Source organism: Anomaloglossus baeobatrachus, chromosome 5, assembly GCF_048569485.1.
Source record: "Anomaloglossus baeobatrachus isolate aAnoBae1 chromosome 5, aAnoBae1.hap1, whole genome shotgun sequence".
NCBI classification, from domain to species: domain Eukaryota; kingdom Metazoa; phylum Chordata; class Amphibia; order Anura; family Aromobatidae; genus Anomaloglossus; species Anomaloglossus baeobatrachus.
In genome coordinates, this window is record NC_134357.1 from 286,500,470 (window position 1) to 286,520,885 (window position 20,416).

At 41.2% G+C, this 20,416-nt stretch overlaps 7 non-coding genes across 7 annotated transcripts in view; all 7 read left to right on the forward strand.

Annotated features, from left to right (window-relative positions):
• Positions 1–2,324: 2,324 nt before the first annotated feature.
• Positions 2,325–2,406, forward strand: TRNAL-AAG (transfer RNA leucine (anticodon AAG)). The gene has a single exon. It is a non-coding gene; the product is annotated as a tRNA-Leu (tRNA).
• A 12,519-nt stretch (positions 2,407–14,925) lies between these two features.
• TRNAL-UAG (transfer RNA leucine (anticodon UAG)) lies at positions 14,926–15,007 on the forward strand. The gene has a single exon. It is a non-coding gene; the product is annotated as a tRNA-Leu (tRNA).
• Positions 15,008–16,019: 1,012 nt separating this feature from the next.
• Positions 16,020–16,101, forward strand: TRNAL-UAG (transfer RNA leucine (anticodon UAG)). Its single transcript has one exon. It is a non-coding gene; the product is annotated as a tRNA-Leu (tRNA).
• Positions 16,102–17,113: 1,012 nt separating this feature from the next.
• Positions 17,114–17,195, forward strand: TRNAL-UAG (transfer RNA leucine (anticodon UAG)). The gene has a single exon. It is a non-coding gene; the product is annotated as a tRNA-Leu (tRNA).
• Positions 17,196–18,207: 1,012 nt separating this feature from the next.
• TRNAL-UAG (transfer RNA leucine (anticodon UAG)) lies at positions 18,208–18,289 on the forward strand. Its single transcript has one exon. It is a non-coding gene; the product is annotated as a tRNA-Leu (tRNA).
• A 1,012-nt stretch (positions 18,290–19,301) lies between these two features.
• TRNAL-UAG (transfer RNA leucine (anticodon UAG)) lies at positions 19,302–19,383 on the forward strand. The gene has a single exon. It is a non-coding gene; the product is annotated as a tRNA-Leu (tRNA).
• Positions 19,384–20,395: 1,012 nt separating this feature from the next.
• Positions 20,396–20,416, forward strand: part of TRNAL-UAG (transfer RNA leucine (anticodon UAG)) — an 82-nt gene continuing 61 nt past the window's right edge. Inside the window, exon 1 of the tRNA in view lies at positions 20,396–20,416. This exon is cut by the window's right edge and continues 61 nt beyond it. This is a non-coding gene — a tRNA (tRNA-Leu).

Sequence of the window (20,416 nt, forward strand, 5' to 3'; positions counted from 1 at the left end):
TTAGGAAAAGACAATTCTCAGAATTATTGCTTTGTCTTTTTGGAGAGTGATATGCCCATTACCACACATACACTACTTTAAAATGAAATCAGCTATACTTGCCTTACTCCAAGGAAGTTGACACGGCTGTCATCCAGGTAGCATGGCCGAGCGGTCTAAGGCGCTGGATTAAGGCTCCAGTCTCTTTGGAGGCGTGGGTTCAAATCCCACTGCTGCCAGCTTTTGCAGTCAGGAAGTTCATGAAAAGTCGAATTTAATAGTAGATTGGGTTGTGCAAAGAACAATCTTGTGATGATGATCAAATTAGGTAAATCAGTGAGTTTTCAGAAATACCTGAACAGTTTTGCTATTTAATGGAGCAAGCATTTGCAGTGTCATGGTCGTGGAGTCTAGATGTGCTGGATTAAGGCTGCAGTCTCTTTGGGTGTGTGGGCTTGAATCCCTCTGCTGCCACCTCCACTACCTCTGAGGTTTTCAAATTCTTATCTCATGTAGCTTAATGATTTGCTTACTTTTAAATGAGCTTATCCTTTAATCTTTTCATATGATACTTGTACATTTTGATGTTTAGGAAAAGACAATTCTCAGAATTATTGCTTTGTCCTGTTGGAGAGAGATATGCCCGTTAGCACACATACACTACTTTAAAATAAAATCAGCTATACTTCCCTTACTCCAAGGACATTTTATCGCTTTTCACCCAGGTAGCATGGCCGAGCGGTCTAAGGCGCTGGATTTAGGCTCCAGTCTCTTTGGAGGCGTGGGTTCAAATCCCACTGCTGCCAGCTTTTAGTGTTGGGCAAAGAACAATCTTGTGACGATTAGCAAATTAGGTAAATCAGTGAGTTTTCAGAAATACCTTGACTGTGTCAGTATGGAATCGAGGAAGCATTTGCAGCAACATGGTTCGTGGGGTCTAGATGTGCTGGTTTAAGGTTGCAGTCTCTTTGGGTGTGTGGGTTTGAATCCCGCTGGTGCCACTCTTACTACCTCGGAGGTTTTCAAATTCTTATCTCATGTAGCGTAATGATTTGCTTACTTTTTACTGAGCTTATCCTTTAATCTTTTCATATGATACTTGTATATTTTGATGTTTAGGAAAAGACAATTCTCAGAATTATTGCTTTGTCTTTTTGGAGAGTGATATGCCCATTACCACACATACACTACTTTAAAATGAAATCAGCTATACTTGCCTTACTCCAAGGAAGTTGACACGGCTGTCATCCAGGTAGCATGGCCGAGCGGTCTAAGGCGCTGGATTAAGGCTCCAGTCTCTTTGGAGGCGTGGGTTCAAATCCCACTGCTGCCAGCTTTTGCAGTCAGGAAGTTCATGAAAAGTCGAATTTAATAGTAGATTGGGTTGTGCAAAGAACAATCTTGTGATGATGATCAAATTAGGTAAATCAGTGAGTTTTCAGAAATACCTGAACAGTTTTGCTATTTAATGGAGCAAGCATTTGCAGTGTCATGGTCGTGGAGTCTAGATGTGCTGGATTAAGGCTGCAGTCTCTTTGGGTGTGTGGGCTTGAATCCCTCTGCTGCCACCTCCACTACCTCTGAGGTTTTCAAATTCTTATCTCATGTAGCTTAATGATTTGCTTACTTTTAAATGAGCTTATCCTTTAATCTTTTCATATGATACTTGTACATTTTGATGTTTAGGAAAAGACAATTCTCAGAATTATTGCTTTGTCCTGTTGGAGAGAGATATGCCCGTTAGCACACATACACTACTTTAAAATAAAATCAGCTATACTTCCCTTACTCCAAGGACATTTTATCGCTTTTCACCCAGGTAGCATGGCCGAGCGGTCTAAGGCGCTGGATTTAGGCTCCAGTCTCTTTGGAGGCGTGGGTTCAAATCCCACTGCTGCCAGCTTTTAGTGTTGGGCAAAGAACAATCTTGTGACGATTAGCAAATTAGGTAAATCAGTGAGTTTTCAGAAATACCTTGACTGTGTCAGTATGGAATCGAGGAAGCATTTGCAGCAACATGGTTCGTGGGGTCTAGATGTGCTGGTTTAAGGTTGCAGTCTCTTTGGGTGTGTGGGTTTGAATCCCGCTGGTGCCACTCTTACTACCTCGGAGGTTTTCAAATTCTTATCTCATGTAGCGTCATGATTTGCTTACTTTTTACTGAGCTTATCCTTTAATCTTTTCATATGATACTTGTATATTTTGATGTTTAGGAAAAGACAATTCTCAGAATTATTGCTTTGTCTTTTTGGAGAGTGATATGCCCATTACCACACATACACTACTTTAAAATGAAATCAGCTATACTTGCCTTACTCCAAGGAAGTTGACACGGCTGTCATCCAGGTAGCATGGCCGAGCGGTCTAAGGCGCTGGATTAAGGCTCCAGTCTCTTTAGAGGCGTGGGTTCAAATCCCACTGCTGCCAGCTTTTGCAGTCAGGAAGTTCATGAAAAGTCGAATTTAATAGTAGATTGGGTTGTGCAAAGAACAATCTTGTGATGATGATCAAATTAGGTAAATCAGTGAGTTTTCAGAAATACCTGAACAGTTTTGCTATTTAATGGAGCAAGCATTTGCAGTGTCATGGTCGTGGAGTCTAGATGTGCTGGATTAAGGCTGCAGTCTCTTTGGGTGTGTGGGCTTGAATCCCTCTGCTGCCACCTCCACTACCTCTGAGGTTTTCAAATTCTTATCTCATGTAGCTTAATGATTTGCTTACTTTTAAATGAGCTTATCCTTTAATCTTTTCATATGATACTTGTACATTTTGATGTTTAGGAAAAGACAATTCTCAGAATTATTGCTTTGTCCTGTTGGAGAGAGATATGCCCGTTAGCACACATACACTACTTTAAAATAAAATCAGCTATACTTCCCTTACTCCAAGGACATTTTATCGCTTTTCACCCAGGTAGCATGGCCGAGCGGTCTAAGGCGCTGGATTTAGGCTCCAGTCTCTTTGGAGGCGTGGGTTCAAATCCCACTGCTGCCAGCTTTTAGTGTTGGGCAAAGAACAATCTTGTGACGATTAGCAAATTAGGTAAATCAGTGAGTTTTCAGAAATACCTTGACTGTGTCAGTATGGAATCGAGGAAGCATTTGCAGCAACATGGTTCGTGGGGTCTAGATGTGCTGGTTTAAGGTTGCAGTCTCTTTGGGTGTGTGGGTTTGAATCCCGCTGGTGCCACTCTTACTACCTCGGAGGTTTTCAAATTCTTATCTCATGTAGCGTAATGATTTGCTTACTTTTTACTGAGCTTATCCTTTAATCTTTTCATATGATACTTGTATATTTTGATGTTTAGGAAAAGACAATTCTCAGAATTATTGCTTTGTCTTTTTGGAGAGTGATATGCCCATTACCACACATACACTACTTTAAAATGAAATCAGCTATACTTGCCTTACTCCAAGGAAGTTGACACGGCTGTCATCCAGGTAGCATGGCCGAGCGGTCTAAGGCGCTGGATTAAGGCTCCAGTCTCTTTGGAGGCGTGGGTTCAAATCCCACTGCTGCCAGCTTTTGCAGTCAGGAAGTTCATGAAAAGTCGAATTTAATAGTAGATTGGGTTGTGCAAAGAACAATCTTGTGATGATGATCAAATTAGGTAAATCAGTGAGTTTTCAGAAATACCTGAACAGTTTTGCTATTTAATGGAGCAAGCATTTGCAGTGTCATGGTCGTGGAGTCTAGATGTGCTGGATTAAGGCTGCAGTCTCTTTGGGTGTGTGGGCTTGAATCCCTCTGCTGCCACCTCCACTACCTCTGAGGTTTTCAAATTCTTATCTCATGTAGCTTAATGATTTGCTTACTTTTAAATGAGCTTATCCTTTAATCTTTTCATATGATACTTGTACATTTTGATGTTTAGGAAAAGACAATTCTCAGAATTATTGCTTTGTCCTGTTGGAGAGAGATATGCCCGTTAGCACACATACACTACTTTAAAATAAAATCAGCTATACTTCCCTTACTCCAAGGACATTTTATCGCTTTTCACCCAGGTAGCATGGCCGAGCGGTCTAAGGCGCTGGATTTAGGCTCCAGTCTCTTTGGAGGCGTGGGTTCAAATCCCACTGCTGCCAGCTTTTAGTGTTGGGCAAAGAACAATCTTGTGACGATTAGCAAATTAGGTAAATCAGTGAGTTTTCAGAAATACCTTGACTGTGTCAGTATGGAATCGAGGAAGCATTTGCAGCAACATGGTTCGTGGGGTCTAGATGTGCTGGTTTAAGGTTGCAGTCTCTTTGGGTGTGTGGGTTTGAATCCCGCTGGTGCCACTCTTACTACCTCGGAGGTTTTCAAATTCTTATCTCATGTAGCGTAATGATTTGCTTACTTTTTACTGAGCTTATCCTTTAATCTTTTCATATGATACTTGTATATTTTGATGTTTAGGAAAAGACAATTCTCAGAATTATTGCTTTGTCTTTTTGGAGAGTGATATGCCCATTACCACACATACACTACTTTAAAATGAAATCAGCTATACTTGCCTTACTCCAAGGAAGTTGACACGGCTGTCATCCAGGTAGCATGGCCGAGCGGTCTAAGGCGCTGGATTAAGGCTCCAGTCTCTTTGGAGGCGTGGGTTCAAATCCCACTGCTGCCAGCTTTTGCAGTCAGGAAGTTCATGAAAAGTCGAATTTAATAGTAGATTGGGTTGTGCAAAGAACAATCTTGTGATGATGATCAAATTAGGTAAATCAGTGAGTTTTCAGAAATACCTGAACAGTTTTGCTATTTAATGGAGCAAGCATTTGCAGTGTCATGGTCGTGGAGTCTAGATGTGCTGGATTAAGGCTGCAGTCTCTTTGGGTGTGTGGGCTTGAATCCCTCTGCTGCCACCTCCACTACCTCTGAGGTTTTCAAATTCTTATCTCATGTAGCTTAATGATTTGCTTACTTTTAAATGAGCTTATCCTTTAATCTTTTCATATGATACTTGTACATTTTGATGTTTAGGAAAAGACAATTCTCAGAATTATTGCTTTGTCCTGTTGGAGAGAGATATGCCCGTTAGCACACATACACTACTTAAAAATAAAATCAGCTATACTTCCCTTACTCCAAGGACATTTTATCGCTTTTCACCCAGGTAGCATGGCCGAGCGGTCTAAGGCGCTGGATTTAGGCTCCAGTCTCTTTGGAGGCGTGGGTTCAAATCCCACTGCTGCCAGCTTTTAGTGTTGGGCAAAGAACAATCTTGTGACGATTAGCAAATTAGGTAAATCAGTGAGTTTTCAGAAATACCTTGACTGTGTCAGTATGGAATCGAGGAAGCATTTGCAGCAACATGGTTCGTGGGGTCTAGATGTGCTGGTTTAAGGTTGCAGTCTCTTTGGGTGTGTGGGTTTGAATCCCGCTGGTGCCACTCTTACTACCTCGGAGGTTTTCAAATTCTTATCTCATGTAGCGTAATGATTTGCTTACTTTTTACTGAGCTTATCCTTTAATCTTTTCATATGATACTTGTATATTTTGATGTTTAGGAAAAGACAATTCTCAGAATTATTGCTTTGTCTTTTTGGAGAGTGATATGCCCATTACCACACATACACTACTTTAAAATGAAATCAGCTATACTTGCCTTACTCCAAGGAAGTTGACACGGCTGTCATCCAGGTAGCATGGCCGAGCGGTCTAAGGCGCTGGATTAAGGCTCCAGTCTCTTTGGAGGCGTGGGTTCAAATCCCACTGCTGCCAGCTTTTGCAGTCAGGAAGTTCATGAAAAGTCGAATTTAATAGTAGATTGGGTTGTGCAAAGAACAATCTTGTGATGATGATCAAATTAGGTAAATCAGTGAGTTTTCAGAAATACCTGAACAGTTTTGCTATTTAATGGAGCAAGCATTTGCAGTGTCATGGTCGTGGAGTCTAGATGTGCTGGATTAAGGCTGCAGTCTCTTTGGGTGTGTGGGCTTGAATCCCTCTGCTGCCACCTCCACTACCTCTGAGGTTTTCAAATTCTTATCTCATGTAGCTTAATGATTTGCTTACTTTTAAATGAGCTTATCCTTTAATCTTTTCATATGATACTTGTACATTTTGATGTTTAGGAAAAGACAATTCTCAGAATTATTGCTTTGTCCTGTTGGAGAGAGATATGCCCGTTAGCACACATACACTACTTTAAAATAAAATCAGCTATACTTCCCTTACTCCAAGGACATTTTATCGCTTTTCACCCAGGTAGCATGGCCGAGCGGTCTAAGGCGCTGGATTTAGGCTCCAGTCTCTTTGGAGGCGTGGGTTCAAATCCCACTGCTGCCAGCTTTTAGTGTTGGGCAAAGAACAATCTTGTGACGATTAGCAAATTAGGTAAATCAGTGAGTTTTCAGAAATACCTTGACTGTGTCAGTATGGAATCGAGGAAGCATTTGCAGCAACATGGTTCGTGGGGTCTAGATGTGCTGGTTTAAGGTTGCAGTCTCTTTGGGTGTGTGGGTTTGAATCCCGCTGGTGCCACTCTTACTACCTCGGAGGTTTTCAAATTCTTATCTCATGTAGCGTAATGATTTGCTTACTTTTTACTGAGCTTATCCTTTAATCTTTTCATATGATACTTGTATATTTTGATGTTTAGGAAAAGACAATTCTCAGAATTATTGCTTTGTCTTTTTGGAGAGTGATATGCCCATTACCACACATACACTACTTTAAAATGAAATCAGCTATACTTGCCTTACTCCAAGGAAGTTGACACGGATGTCATCCAGGTAGCATGGCCGAGCGGTCTAAGGCGCTGGATTAAGGCTCCAGTCTCTTTGGAGGCGTGGGTTCAATTCCCACTGATGCCAGCTTTTGCAGTCAGGAAGTTCATGAAAAGTCGAATTTAATAGTAGATTGGGTTGTGCAAAGAACAATCTTGTGATGATGATCAAATTAGGTAAATCAGTGAGTTTTCAGAAATACCTGAACAGTTTTGCTATTTAATGGAGCAAGCATTTGCAGTGTCATGGTCGTGGAGTCTAGATGTGCTGGATTAAGGCTGCAGTCTCTTTGGGTGTGTGGGCTTGAATCCCTCTGCTGCCACCTCCACTACCTCTGAGGTTTTCAAATTCTTATCTCATGTAGCTTAATGATTTGCTTACTTTTAAATGAGCTTATCCTTTAATCTTTTCATATGATACTTGTACATTTTGATGTTTAGGAAAAGACAATTCTCAGAATTATTGCTTTGTCCTGTTGGAGAGAGATATGCCCGTTAGCACACATACACTACTTTAAAATAAAATCAGCTATACTTCCCTTACTCCAAGGACATTTTATCGCTTTTCACCCAGGTAGCATGGCCGAGCGGTCTAAGGCGCTGGATTTAGGCTCCAGTCTCTTTGGAGGCGTGGGTTCAAATCCCACTGCTGCCAGCTTTTAGTGTTGGGCAAAGAACAATCTTGTGACGATTAGCAAATTAGGTAAATCAGTGAGTTTTCAGAAATACCTTGACTGTGTCAGTATGGAATCGAGGAAGCATTTGCAGCAACATGGTTCGTGGGGTCTAGATGTGCTGGTTTAAGGTTGCAGTCTCTTTGGGTGTGTGGGTTTGAATCCCGCTGGTGCCACTCTTACTACCTCGGAGGTTTTCAAATTCTTATCTCATGTAGCGTAATGATTTGCTTACTTTTTACTGAGCTTATCCTTTAATCTTTTCATATGATACTTGTATATTTTGATGTTTAGGAAAAGACAATTCTCAGAATTATTGCTTTGTCTTTTTGGAGAGTGATATGCCCATTACCACACATACACTACTTTAAAATGAAATCAGCTATACTTGCCTTACTCCAAGGAAGTTGACACGGCTGTCATCCAGGTAGCATGGCCGAGCGGTCTAAGGCGCTGGATTAAGGCTCCAGTCTCTTTGGAGGCGTGGGTTCAAATCCCACTGCTGCCAGCTTTTGCAGTCAGGAAGTTCATGAAAAGTCGAATTTAATAGTAGATTGGGTTGTGCAAAGAACAATCTTGTGATGATGATCAAATTAGGTAAATCAGTGAGTTTTCAGAAATACCTGAACAGTTTTGCTATTTAATGGAGCAAGCATTTGCAGTGTCATGGTCGTGGAGTCTAGATGTGCTGGATTAAGGCTGCAGTCTCTTTGGGTGTGTGGGCTTGAATCCCTCTGCTGCCACCTCCACTACCTCTGAGGTTTTCAAATTCTTATCTCATGTAGCTTAATGATTTGCTTACTTTTAAATGAGCTTATCCTTTAATCTTTTCATATGATACTTGTACATTTTGATGTTTAGGAAAAGACAATTCTCAGAATTATTGCTTTGTCCTGTTGGAGAGAGATATGCCCGTTAGCACACATACACTACTTTAAAATAAAATCAGCTATACTTCCCTTACTCCAAGGACATTTTATCGCTTTTCACCCAGGTAGCATGGCCGAGCGGTCTAAGGCGCTGGATTTAGGCTCCAGTCTCTTTGGAGGCGTGGGTTCAAATCCCACTGCTGCCAGCTTTTAGTGTTGGGCAAAGAACAATCTTGTGACGATTAGCAAATTAGGTAAATCAGTGAGTTTTCAGAAATACCTTGACTGTGTCAGTATGGAATCGAGGAAGCATTTGCAGCAACATGGTTCGTGGGGTCTAGATGTGCTGGTTTAAGGTTGCAGTCTCTTTGGGTGTGTGGGTTTGAATCCCGCTGGTGCCACTCTTACTACCTCGGAGGTTTTCAAATTCTTATCTCATGTAGCGTAATGATTTGCTTACTTTTTACTGAGCTTATCCTTTAATCTTTTCATATGATACTTGTATATTTTGATGTTTAGGAAAAGACAATTCTCAGAATTATTGCTTTGTCTTTTTGGAGAGTGATATGCCCATTACCACACATACACTACTTTAAAATGAAATCAGCTATACTTGCCTTACTCCAAGGAAGTTGACACGGCTGTCATCCAGGTAGCATGGCCGAGCGGTCTAAGGCGCTGGATTAAGGCTCCAGTCTCTTTGGAGGCGTGGGTTCAAATCCCACTGCTGCCAGCTTTTGCAGTCAGGAAGTTCATGAAAAGTCGAATTTAATAGTAGATTGGGTTGTGCAAAGAACAATCTTGTGATGATGATCAAATTAGGTAAATCAGTGAGTTTTCAGAAATACCTGAACAGTTTTGCTATTTAATGGAGCAAGCATTTGCAGTGTCATGGTCGTGGAGTCTAGATGTGCTGGATTAAGGCTGCAGTCTCTTTGGGTGTGTGGGCTTGAATCCCTCTGCTGCCACCTCCACTACCTCTGAGGTTTTCAAATTCTTATCTCATGTAGCTTAATGATTTGCTTACTTTTAAATGAGCTTATCCTTTAATCTTTTCATATGATACTTGTACATTTTGATGTTTAGGAAAAGACAATTCTCAGAATTATTGCTTTGTCCTGTTGGAGAGAGATATGCCCGTTAGCACACATACACTACTTTAAAATAAAATCAGCTATACTTCCCTTACTCCAAGGACATTTTATCGCTTTTCACCCAGGTAGCATGGCCGAGCGGTCTAAGGCGCTGGATTTAGGCTCCAGTCTCTTTGGAGGCGTGGGTTCAAATCCCACTGCTGCCAGCTTTTAGTGTTGGGCAAAGAACAATCTTGTGACGATTAGCAAATTAGGTAAATCAGTGAGTTTTCAGAAATACCTTGACTGTGTCAGTATGGAATCGAGGAAGCATTTGCAGCAACATGGTTCGTGGGGTCTAGATGTGCTGGTTTAAGGTTGCAGTCTCTTTGGGTGTGTGGGTTTGAATCCCGCTGGTGCCACTCTTACTACCTCGGAGGTTTTCAAATTCTTATCTCATGTAGCGTAATGATTTGCTTACTTTTTACTGAGCTTATCCTTTAATCTTTTCATATGATACTTGTATATTTTGATGTTTAGGAAAAGACAATTCTCAGAATTATTGCTTTGTCTTTTTGGAGAGTGATATGCCCATTACCACACATACACTACTTTAAAATGAAATCAGCTATACTTGCCTTACTCCAAGGAAGTTGACACGGCTGTCATCCAGGTAGCATGGCCGAGCGGTCTAAGGCGCTGGATTAAGGCTCCAGTCTCTTTGGAGGCGTGGGTTCAAATCCCACTGCTGCCAGCTTTTGCAGTCAGGAAGTTCATGAAAAGTCGAATTTAATAGTAGATTGGGTTGTGCAAAGAACAATCTTGTGATGATGATCAAATTAGGTAAATCAGTGAGTTTTCAGAAATACCTGAACAGTTTTGCTATTTAATGGAGCAAGCATTTGCAGTGTCATGGTCGTGGAGTCTAGATGTGCTGGATTAAGGCTGCAGTCTCTTTGGGTGTGTGGGCTTGAATCCCTCTGCTGCCACCTCCACTACCTCTGAGGTTTTCAAATTCTTATCTCATGTAGCTTAATGATTTGCTTACTTTTAAATGAGCTTATCCTTTAATCTTTTCATATGATACTTGTACATTTTGATGTTTAGGAAAAGACAATTCTCAGAATTATTGCTTTGTCCTGTTGGAGAGAGATATGCCCGTTAGCACACATACACTACTTTAAAATAAAATCAGCTATACTTCCCTTACTCCAAGGACATTTTATCACTTTTCACCCAGGTAGCATGGCCGAGCGGTCTAAGGCGCTGGATTTAGGCTCCAGTCTCTTTGGAGGCGTGGGTTCAAATCCCACTGCTGCCAGCTTTTAGTGTTGGGCAAAGAACAATCTTGTGACGATTAGCAAATTAGGTAAATCAGTGAGTTTTCAGAAATACCTTGACTGTGTCAGTATGGAATCGAGGAAGCATTTGCAGCAACATGGTTCGTGGGGTCTAGATGTGCTGGTTTAAGGTTGCAGTCTCTTTGGGTGTGTGGGTTTGAATCCCGCTGGTGCCACTCTTACTACCTCGGAGGTTTTCAAATTCTTATCTCATGTAGCGTAATGATTTGCTTACTTTTTACTGAGCTTATCCTTTAATCTTTTCATATGATACTTGTATATTTTGATGTTTAGGAAAAGACAATTCTCAGAATTATTGCTTTGTCTTTTTGGAGAGTGATATGCCCATTACCACACATACACTACTTTAAAATGAAATCAGCTATACTTGCCTTACTCCAAGGAAGTTGACACGGCTGTCATCCAGGTAGCATGGCCGAGCGGTCTAAGGCGCTGGATTAAGGCTCCAGTCTCTTTGGAGGCGTGGGTTCAAATCCCACTGCTGCCAGCTTTTGCAGTCAGGAAGTTCATGAAAAGTCGAATTTAATAGTAGATTGGGTTGTGCAAAGAACAATCTTGTGATGATGATGAAATTAGGTAAATCAGTGAGTTTTCAGAAATACCTGAACAGTTTTGCTATTTAATGGAGCAAGCATTTGCAGTGTCATGGTCGTGGAGTCTAGATGTGCTGGATTAAGGCTGCAGTCTCTTTGGGTGTGTGGGCTTGAATCCCTCTGCTGCCACCTCCACTACCTCTGAGGTTTTCAAATTCTTATCTCATGTAGCTTAATGATTTGCTTACTTTTAAATGAGCTTATCCTTTAATCTTTTCATATGATACTTGTACATTTTGATGTTTAGGAAAAGACAATTCTCAGAATTATTGCTTTGTCCTGTTGGAGAGAGATATGCCCGTTAGCACACATACACTACTTTAAAATAAAATCAGCTATACTTCCCTTACTCCAAGGACATTTTATCGCTTTTCACCCAGGTAGCATGGCCGAGCGGTCTAAGGCGCTGGATTTAGGCTCCAGTCTCTTTGGAGGCGTGGGTTCAAATCCCACTGCTGCCAGCTTTTAGTGTTGGGCAAAGAACAATCTTGTGACGATTAGCAAATTAGGTAAATCAGTGAGTTTTCAGAAATACCTTGACTGTGTCAGCATGGAATCGAGGAAGCATTTGCAGCAACATGGTTCGTGGGGTCTAGATGTGCTGGTTTAAGGTTGCAGTCTCTTTGGGTGTGTGGGTTTGAATCCCGCTGGTGCCACTCTTACTACCTCGGAGGTTTTCAAATTCTTATCTCATGTAGCGTAATGATTTGCTTACTTTTTACTGAGCTTATCCTTTAATCTTTTCATATGATACTTGTATATTTTGATGTTTAGGAAAAGACAATTCTCAGAATTATTGCTTTGTCTTTTTGGAGAGTGATATGCCCATTACCACACATACACTACTTTAAAATGAAATCAGCTATACTTGCCTTACTCCAAGGAAGTTGACACGGCTGTCATCCAGGTAGCATGGCCGAGCGGTCTAAGGCGCTGGATTAAGGCTCCAGTCTCTTTGGAGGCGTGGGTTCAAATCCCACTGCTGCCAGCTTTTGCAGTCAGGAAGTTCATGAAAAGTCGAATTTAATAGTAGATTGGGTTGTGCAAAGAACAATCTTGTGATGATGATCAAATTAGGTAAATCAGTGAGTTTTCAGAAATACCTGAACAGTTTTGCTATTTAATGGAGCAAGCATTTGCAGTGTCATGGTCGTGGAGTCTAGATGTGCTGGATTAAGGCTGCAGTCTCTTTGGGTGTGTGGGCTTGAATCCCTCTGCTGCCACCTCCACTACCTCTGAGGTTTTCAAATTCCTATCTCATGTAGCTTAATGATTTGCTTACTTTTAAATGAGCTTATCCTTTAATCTTTTCATATGATACTTGTACATTTTGATGTTTAGGAAAAGACAATTCTCAGAATTATTGCTTTGTCCTGTTGGAGAGAGATATGCCCGTTAGCACACATACACTACTTTAAAATAAAATCAGCTATACTTCCCTTACTCCAAGGACATTTTATCGCTTTTCACCCAGGTAGCATGGCCGAGCGGTCTAAGGCGCTGGATTTAGGCTCCAGTCTCTTTGGAGGCGTGGGTTCAAATCCCACTGCTGCCAGCTTTTAGTGTTGGGCAAAGAACAATCTTGTGACGATTAGCAAATTAGGTAAATCAGTGAGTTTTCAGAAATACCTTGACTGTGTCAGTATGGAATCGAGGAAGCATTTGCAGCAACATGGTTCGTGGGGTCTAGATGTGCTGGTTTAAGGTTGCAGTCTCTTTGGGTGTGTGGGTTTGAATCCCGCTGGTGCCACTCTTACTACCTCGGAGGTTTTCAAATTCTTATCTCATGTAGCGTAATGATTTGCTTACTTTTTACTGAGCTTATCCTTTAATCTTTTCATATGATACTTGTATATTTTGATGTTTAGGAAAAGACAATTCTCAGAATTATTGCTTTGTCTTTTTGGAGAGTGATATGCCCATTACCACACATACACTACTTTAAAATGAAATCAGCTATACTTGCCTTACTCCAAGGAAGTTGACACGGCTGTCATCCAGGTAGCATGGCCGAGCGGTCTAAGGCGCTGGATTAAGGCTCCAGTCTCTTTGGAGGCGTGGGTTCAAATCCCACTGCTGCCAGCTTTTGCAGTCAGGAAGTTCATGAAAAGTCGAATTTAATAGTAGATTGGGTTGTGCAAAGAACAATCTTGTGATGATGATCAAATTAGGTAAATCAGTGAGTTTTCAGAAATACCTGAACAGTTTTGCTATTTAATGGAGCAAGCATTTGCAGTGTCATGGTCGTGGAGTCTAGATGTGCTGGATTAAGGCTGCAGTCTCTTTGGGTGTGTGGGCTTGAATCCCTCTGCTGCCACCTCCACTACCTCTGAGGTTTTCAAATTCTTATCTCATGTAGCTTAATGATTTGCTTACTTTTAAATGAGCTTATCCTTTAATCTTTTCATATGATACTTGTACATTTTGATGTTTAGGAAAAGACAATTCTCAGAATTATTGCTTTGTCCTGTTGGAGAGAGATATGCCCGTTAGCACACATACACTACTTTAAAATAAAATCAGCTATACTTCCCTTACTCCAAGGACATTTTATCGCTTTTCACCCAGGTAGCATGGCCGAGCGGTCTAAGGCGCTGGATTTAGGCTCCAGTCTCTTTGGAGGCGTGGGTTCAAATCCCACTGCTGCCAGCTTTTAGTGTTGGGCAAAGAACAATCTTGTGACGATTAGCAAATTAGGTAAATCAGTGAGTTTTCAGAAATACCTTGACTGTGTCAGTATGGAATCGAGGAAGCATTTGCAGCAACATGGTTCGTGGGGTCTAGATGTGCTGGTTTAAGGTTGCAGTCTCTTTGGGTGTGTGGGTTTGAATCCCGCTGGTGCCACTCTTACTACCTCGGAGGTTTTCAAATTCTTATCTCATGTAGCGTAATGATTTGCTTACTTTTTACTGAGCTTATCCTTTAATCTTTTCATATGATACTTGTATATTTTGATGTTTAGGAAAAGACAATTCTCAGAATTATTGCTTTGTCTTTTTGGAGAGTGATATGCCCATTACCACACATACACTACTTTAAAATGAAATCAGCTATACTTGCCTTACTCCAAGGAAGTTGACACGGCTGTCATCCAGGTAGCATGGCCGAGCGGTCTAAGGCGCTGGATTAAGGCTCCAGTCTCTTTGGAGGCGTGGGTTCAAATCCCACTGCTGCCAGCTTTTGCAGTCAGGAAGTTCATGAAAAGTCGAATTTAATAGTAGATTGGGTTGTGCAAAGAACAATCTTGTGATGATGATCAAATTAGGTAAATCAGTGAGTTTTCAGAAATACCTGAACAGTTTTGCTATTTAATGGAGCAAGCATTTGCAGTGTCATGGTCGTGGAGTCTAGATGTGCTGGATTAAGGCTGCAGTCTCTTTGGGTGTGTGGGCTTGAATCCCTCTGCTGCCACCTCCACTACCTCTGAGGTTTTCAAATTCTTATCTCATGTAGCTTAATGATTTGCTTACTTTTAAATGAGCTTATCCTTTAATCTTTTCATATGATACTTGTACATTTTGATGTTTAGGAAAAGACAATTCTCAGAATTATTGCTTTGTCCTGTTGGAGAGAGATATGCCCGTTAGCACACATACACTACTTTAAAATAAAATCAGCTATACTTCCCTTACTCCAAGGACATTTTATCGCTTTTCACCCAGGTAGCATGGCCGAGCGGTCTAAGGCGCTGGATTTAGGCTCCAGTCTCTTTGGAGGCGTGGGTTCAAATCCCACTGCTGCCAGCTTTTAGTGTTGGGCAAAGAACAATCTTGTGACGATTAGCAAATTAGGTAAATCAGTGAGTTTTCAGAAATACCTTGACTGTGTCAGTATGGAATCGAGGAAGCATTTGCAGCAACATGGTTCGTGGGGTCTAGATGTGCTGGTTTAAGGTTGCAGTCTCTTTGGGTGTGTGGGTTTGAATCCCGCTGGTGCCACTCTTACTACCTCGGAGGTTTTCAAATTCTTATCTCATGTAGCGTAATGATTTGCTTACTTTTTACTGAGCTTATCCTTTAATCTTTTCATATGATACTTGTATATTTTGATGTTTAGGAAAAGACAATTCTCAGAATTATTGCTTTGTCTTTTTGGAGAGTGATATGCCCATTACCACACATACACTACTTTAAAATGAAATCAGCTATACTTGCCTTACTCCAAGGAAGTTGACACGGCTGTCATCCAGGTAGCATGGCCGAGCGGTCTAAGGCGCTGGATTAAGGCTCCAGTCTCTTTGGAGGCGTGGGTTCAAATCCCACTGCTGCCAGCTTTTGCAGTCAGGAAGTTCATGAAAAGTCGAATTTAATAGTAGATTGGGTTGTGCAAAGAACAATCTTGTGATGATGATCAAATTAGGTAAATCAGTGAGTTTTCAGAAATACCTGAACAGTTTTGCTATTTAATGGAGCAAGCATTTGCAGTGTCATGGTCGTGGAGTCTAGATGTGCTGGATTAAGGCTGCAGTCTCTTTGGGTGTGTGGGCTTGAATCCCTCTGCTGCCACCTCCACTACCTCTGAGGTTTTCAAATTCTTATCTCATGTAGCTTAATGATTTGCTTACTTTTAAATGAGCTTATCCTTTAATCTTTTCATATGATACTTGTACATTTTGATGTTTAGGAAAAGACAATTCTCAGAATTATTGCTTTGTCCTGTTGGAGAGAGATATGCCCGTTAGCACACATACACTACTTAAAAATAAAATCAGCTATACTTCCCTTACTCCAAGGACATTTTATCGCTTTTCACCCAGGTAGCATGGCCGAGCGGTCTAAGGCGCTGGATTTAGGCTCCAGTCTCTTTGGAGGCGTGGGTTCAAATCCCACTGCTGCCAGCTTTTAGTGTTGGGCAAAGAACAATCTTGTGACGATTAGCAAATTAGGTAAATCAGTGAGTTTTCAGAAATACCTTGACTGTGTCAGTATGGAATCGAGGAAGCATTTGCAGCAACATGGTTCGTGGGGTCTAGATGTGCTGGTTTAAGGTTGCAGTCTCTTTGGGTGTGTGGGTTTGAATCCCGCTGGTGCCACTCTTACTACCTCGGAGGTTTTCAAATTCTTATCTCATGTAGCGTAATGATTTGCTTACTTTTTACTGAGCTTATCCTTTAATCTTTTCATATGATACTTGTATATTTTGATGTTTAGGAAAAGACAATTCTCAGAATTATTGCTTTGTCTTTTTGGAGAGTGATATGCCCATTACCACACATACACTACTTTAAAATGAAATCAGCTATACTTGCCTTACTCCAAGGAAGTTGACACGGCTGTCATCCAGGTAGCATGGCCGAGCGGTCTAAGGCGCTGGATTAAGGCTCCAGTCTCTTTGGAGGCGTGGGTTCAAATCCCACTGCTGCCAGCTTTTGCAGTCAGGAAGTTCATGAAAAGTCGAATTTAATAGTAGATTGGGTTGTGCAAAGAACAATCTTGTGATGATGATCAAATTAGGTAAATCAGTGAGTTTTCAGAAATACCTGAACAGTTTTGCTATTTAATGGAGCAAGCATTTGCAGTGTCATGGTCGTGGAGTCTAGATGTGCTGGATTAAGGCTGCAGTCTCTTTGGGTGTGTGGGCTTGAATCCCTCTGCTGCCACCTCCACTACCTCTGAGGTTTTCAAATTCTTATCTCATGTAGCTTAATGATTTGCTTACTTTTAAATGAGCTTATCCTTTAATCTTTTCATATGATACTTGTACATTTTGATGTTTAGGAAAAGACAATTCTCAGAATTATTGCTTTGTCCTGTTGGAGAGAGATATGCCCGTTAGCACACATACACTACTTTAAAATAAAATCAGCTATACTTCCCTTACTCCAAGGACATTTTATCGCTTTTCACCCAGGTAGCATGGCCGAGCGGTCTAAGGCGCTGGATTTAGGCTCCAGTCTCTTTGGAGGCGTGGGTTCAAATCCCACTGCTGCCAGCTTTTAGTGTTGGGCAAAGAACAATCTTTTGACGATTAGCAAATTAGGTAAATCAGTGAGTTTTCAGAAATACCTTGACTGTGTCAGTATGGAATCGAGGAAGCATTTGCAGCAACATGGTTCATGGGGTCTAGATGTGCTGGTTTAAGGTTGCAGTCTCTTTGGGTGTGTGGGTTTGAATCCCGCTGGTGCCACTCTTACTACCTCGGAGGTTTTCAAATTCTTATCTCATGTAGCGTAATGATTTGCTTACTTTTTACTGAGCTTATCCTTTAATCTTTTCATATGATACTTGTATATTTTGATGTTTAGGAAAAGACAATTCTCAGAATTATTGCTTTGTCTTTTTGGAGAGTGATATGCCCATTACCACACATACACTACTTTAAAATGAAATCAGCTATACTTGCCTTACTCCAAGGAAGTTGACACGGCTGTCATCCAGGTAGCATGGCCGAGCGGTCTAAGGCGCTGGATTAAGGCTCCAGTCTCTTTGGAGGCGTGGGTTCAAATCCCACTGCTGCCAGCTTTTGCAGTCAGGAAGTTCATGAAAAGTCGAATTTAATAGTAGATTGGGTTGTGCAAAGAACAATCTTGTGATGATGATCAAATTAGGTAAATCAGTGAGTTTTCAGAAATACCTGAACAGTTTTGCTATTTAATGGAGCAAGCATTTGCAGTGTCATGGTCGTGGAGTCTAGATGTGCTGGATTAAGGCTGCAGTCTCTTTGGGTGTGTGGGCTTGAATCCCTCTGCTGCCACCTCCACTACCTCTGAGGTTTTCAAATTCTTATCTCATGTAGCTTAATGATTTGCTTACTTTTAAATGAGCTTATCCTTTAATCTTTTCATATGATACTTGTACATTTTGATGTTTAGGAAAAGACAATTCTCAGAATTATTGCTTTGTCCTGTTGGAGAGAGATATGCCCGTTAGCACACATACACTACTTTAAAATAAAATCAGCTATACTTCCCTTACTCCAAGGACATTTTATCGCTTTTCACCCAGGTAGCATGGCCGAGCGGTCTAAGGCGCTGGATTTAGGCTCCAGTCTCTTTGGAGGCGTGGGTTCAAATCCCACTGCTGCCAGCTTTTAGTGTTGGGCAAAGAACAATCTTGTGACGATTAGCAAATTAGGTAAATCAGTGAGTTTTCAGAAATACCTTGACTGTGTCAGTATGGAATCGAGGAAGCATTTGCAGCAACATGGTTCGTGGGGTCTAGATGTGCTGGTTTAAGGTTGCAGTCTCTTTGGGTGTGTGGGTTTGAATCCCGCTGGTGCCACTCTTACTACCTCGGAGGTTTTCAAATTCTTATCTCATGTAGCGTAATGATTTGCTTACTTTTTACTGAGCTTATCCTTTAATCTTTTCATATGATACTTGTATATTTTGATGTTTAGGAAAAGACAATTCTCAGAATTATTGCTTTGTCTTTTTGGAGAGTGATATGCCCATTACCACACATACACTACTTTAAAATGAAATCAGCTATACTTGCCTTACTCCAAGGAAGTTGACACGGCTGTCATCCAGGTAGCATGGCCGAGCGGTCTAAGGCGCTGGATTAAGGCTCCAGTCTCTTTGGAGGCGTGGGTTCAAATCCCACTGCTGCCAGCTTTTGCAGTCAGGAAGTTCATGAAAAGTCGAATTTAATAGTAGATTGGGTTGTGCAAAGAACAATCTTGTGATGATGATCAAATTAGGTAAATCAGTGAGTTTTCAGAAATACCTGAACAGTTTTGCTATTTAATGGAGCAAGCATTTGCAGTGTCATGGTCGTGGAGTCTAGATGTGCTGGATTAAGGCTGCAGTCTCTTTGGGTGTGTGGGCTTGAATCCCTCTGCTGCCACCTCCACTACCTCTGAGGTTTTCAAATTCTTATCTCATGTAGCTTAATGATTTGCTTACTTTTAAATGAGCTTATCCTTTAATCTTTTCATATGATACTTGTACATTTTGATGTTTAGGAAAAGACAATTCTCAGAATTATTGCTTTGTCCTGTTGGAGAGAGATATGCCCGTTAGCACACATACACTACTTTAAAATAAAATCAGCTATACTTCCCTTACTCCAAGGACATTTTATCGCTTTTCACCCAGGTAGCATGGCCGAGCGGTCTAAGGCGCTGGATTTAGGCTCCAGTCTCTTTGGAGGCGTGGGTTCAAATCCCACTGCTGCCAGCTTTTAGTGTTGGGCAAAGAACAATCTTGTGACGATTAGCAAATTAGGTAAATCAGTGAGTTTTCAGAAATACCTTGACTGTGTCAGTATGGAATCGAGGAAGCATTTGCAGCAACATGGTTCGTGGGGTCTAGATGTGCTGGTTTAAGGTTGCAGTCTCTTTGGGTGTGTGGGTTTGAATCCCGCTGGTGCCACTCTTACTACCTCGGAGGTTTTCAAATTCTTATCTCATGTAGCGTAATGATTTGCTTACTTTTTACTGAGCTTATCCTTTAATCTTTTCATATGATACTTGTATATTTTGATGTTTAGGAAAAGACAATTCTCAGAATTATTGCTTTGTCTTTTTGGAGAGTGATATGCCCATTACCACACATACACTACTTTAAAATGAAATCAGCTATACTTGCCTTACTCCAAGGAAGTTGACACAGCTGTCATCCAGGTAGCATGGCCGAGCGGTCTAAGGCGCTGGATTAAGGCTCCAGTCTCTTTGGAGGCGTGGGTTCAAATCCCACTGCTGCCAGCTTTTGCAGTCAGGAAGTTCATGAAAAGTCGAATTTAATAGTAGATTGGGTTGTGCAAAGAACAATCTTGTGATGATGATCAAATTAGGTAAATCAGTGAGTTTTCAGAAATACCTGAACAGTTTTGCTATTTAATGGAGCAAGCATTTGCAGTGTCATGGTCGTGGAGTCTAGATGTGCTGGATTAAGGCTGCAGTCTCTTTGGGTGTGTGGGCTTGAATCCCTCTGCTGCCACCTCCACTACCTCTGAGGTTTTCAAATTCTTATCTCATGTAGCTTAATGATTTGCTTACTTTTAAATGAGCTTATCCTTTAATCTTTTCATATGATACTTGTACATTTTGATGTTTAGGAAAAGACAATTCTCAGAATTATTGCTTTGTCCTGTTGGAGAGAGATATGCCCGTTAGCACACATACACTACTTTAAAATAAAATCAGCTATACTTCCCTTACTCCAAGGACATTTTATCGCTTTTCACCCAGGTAGCATGGCCGAGCGGTCT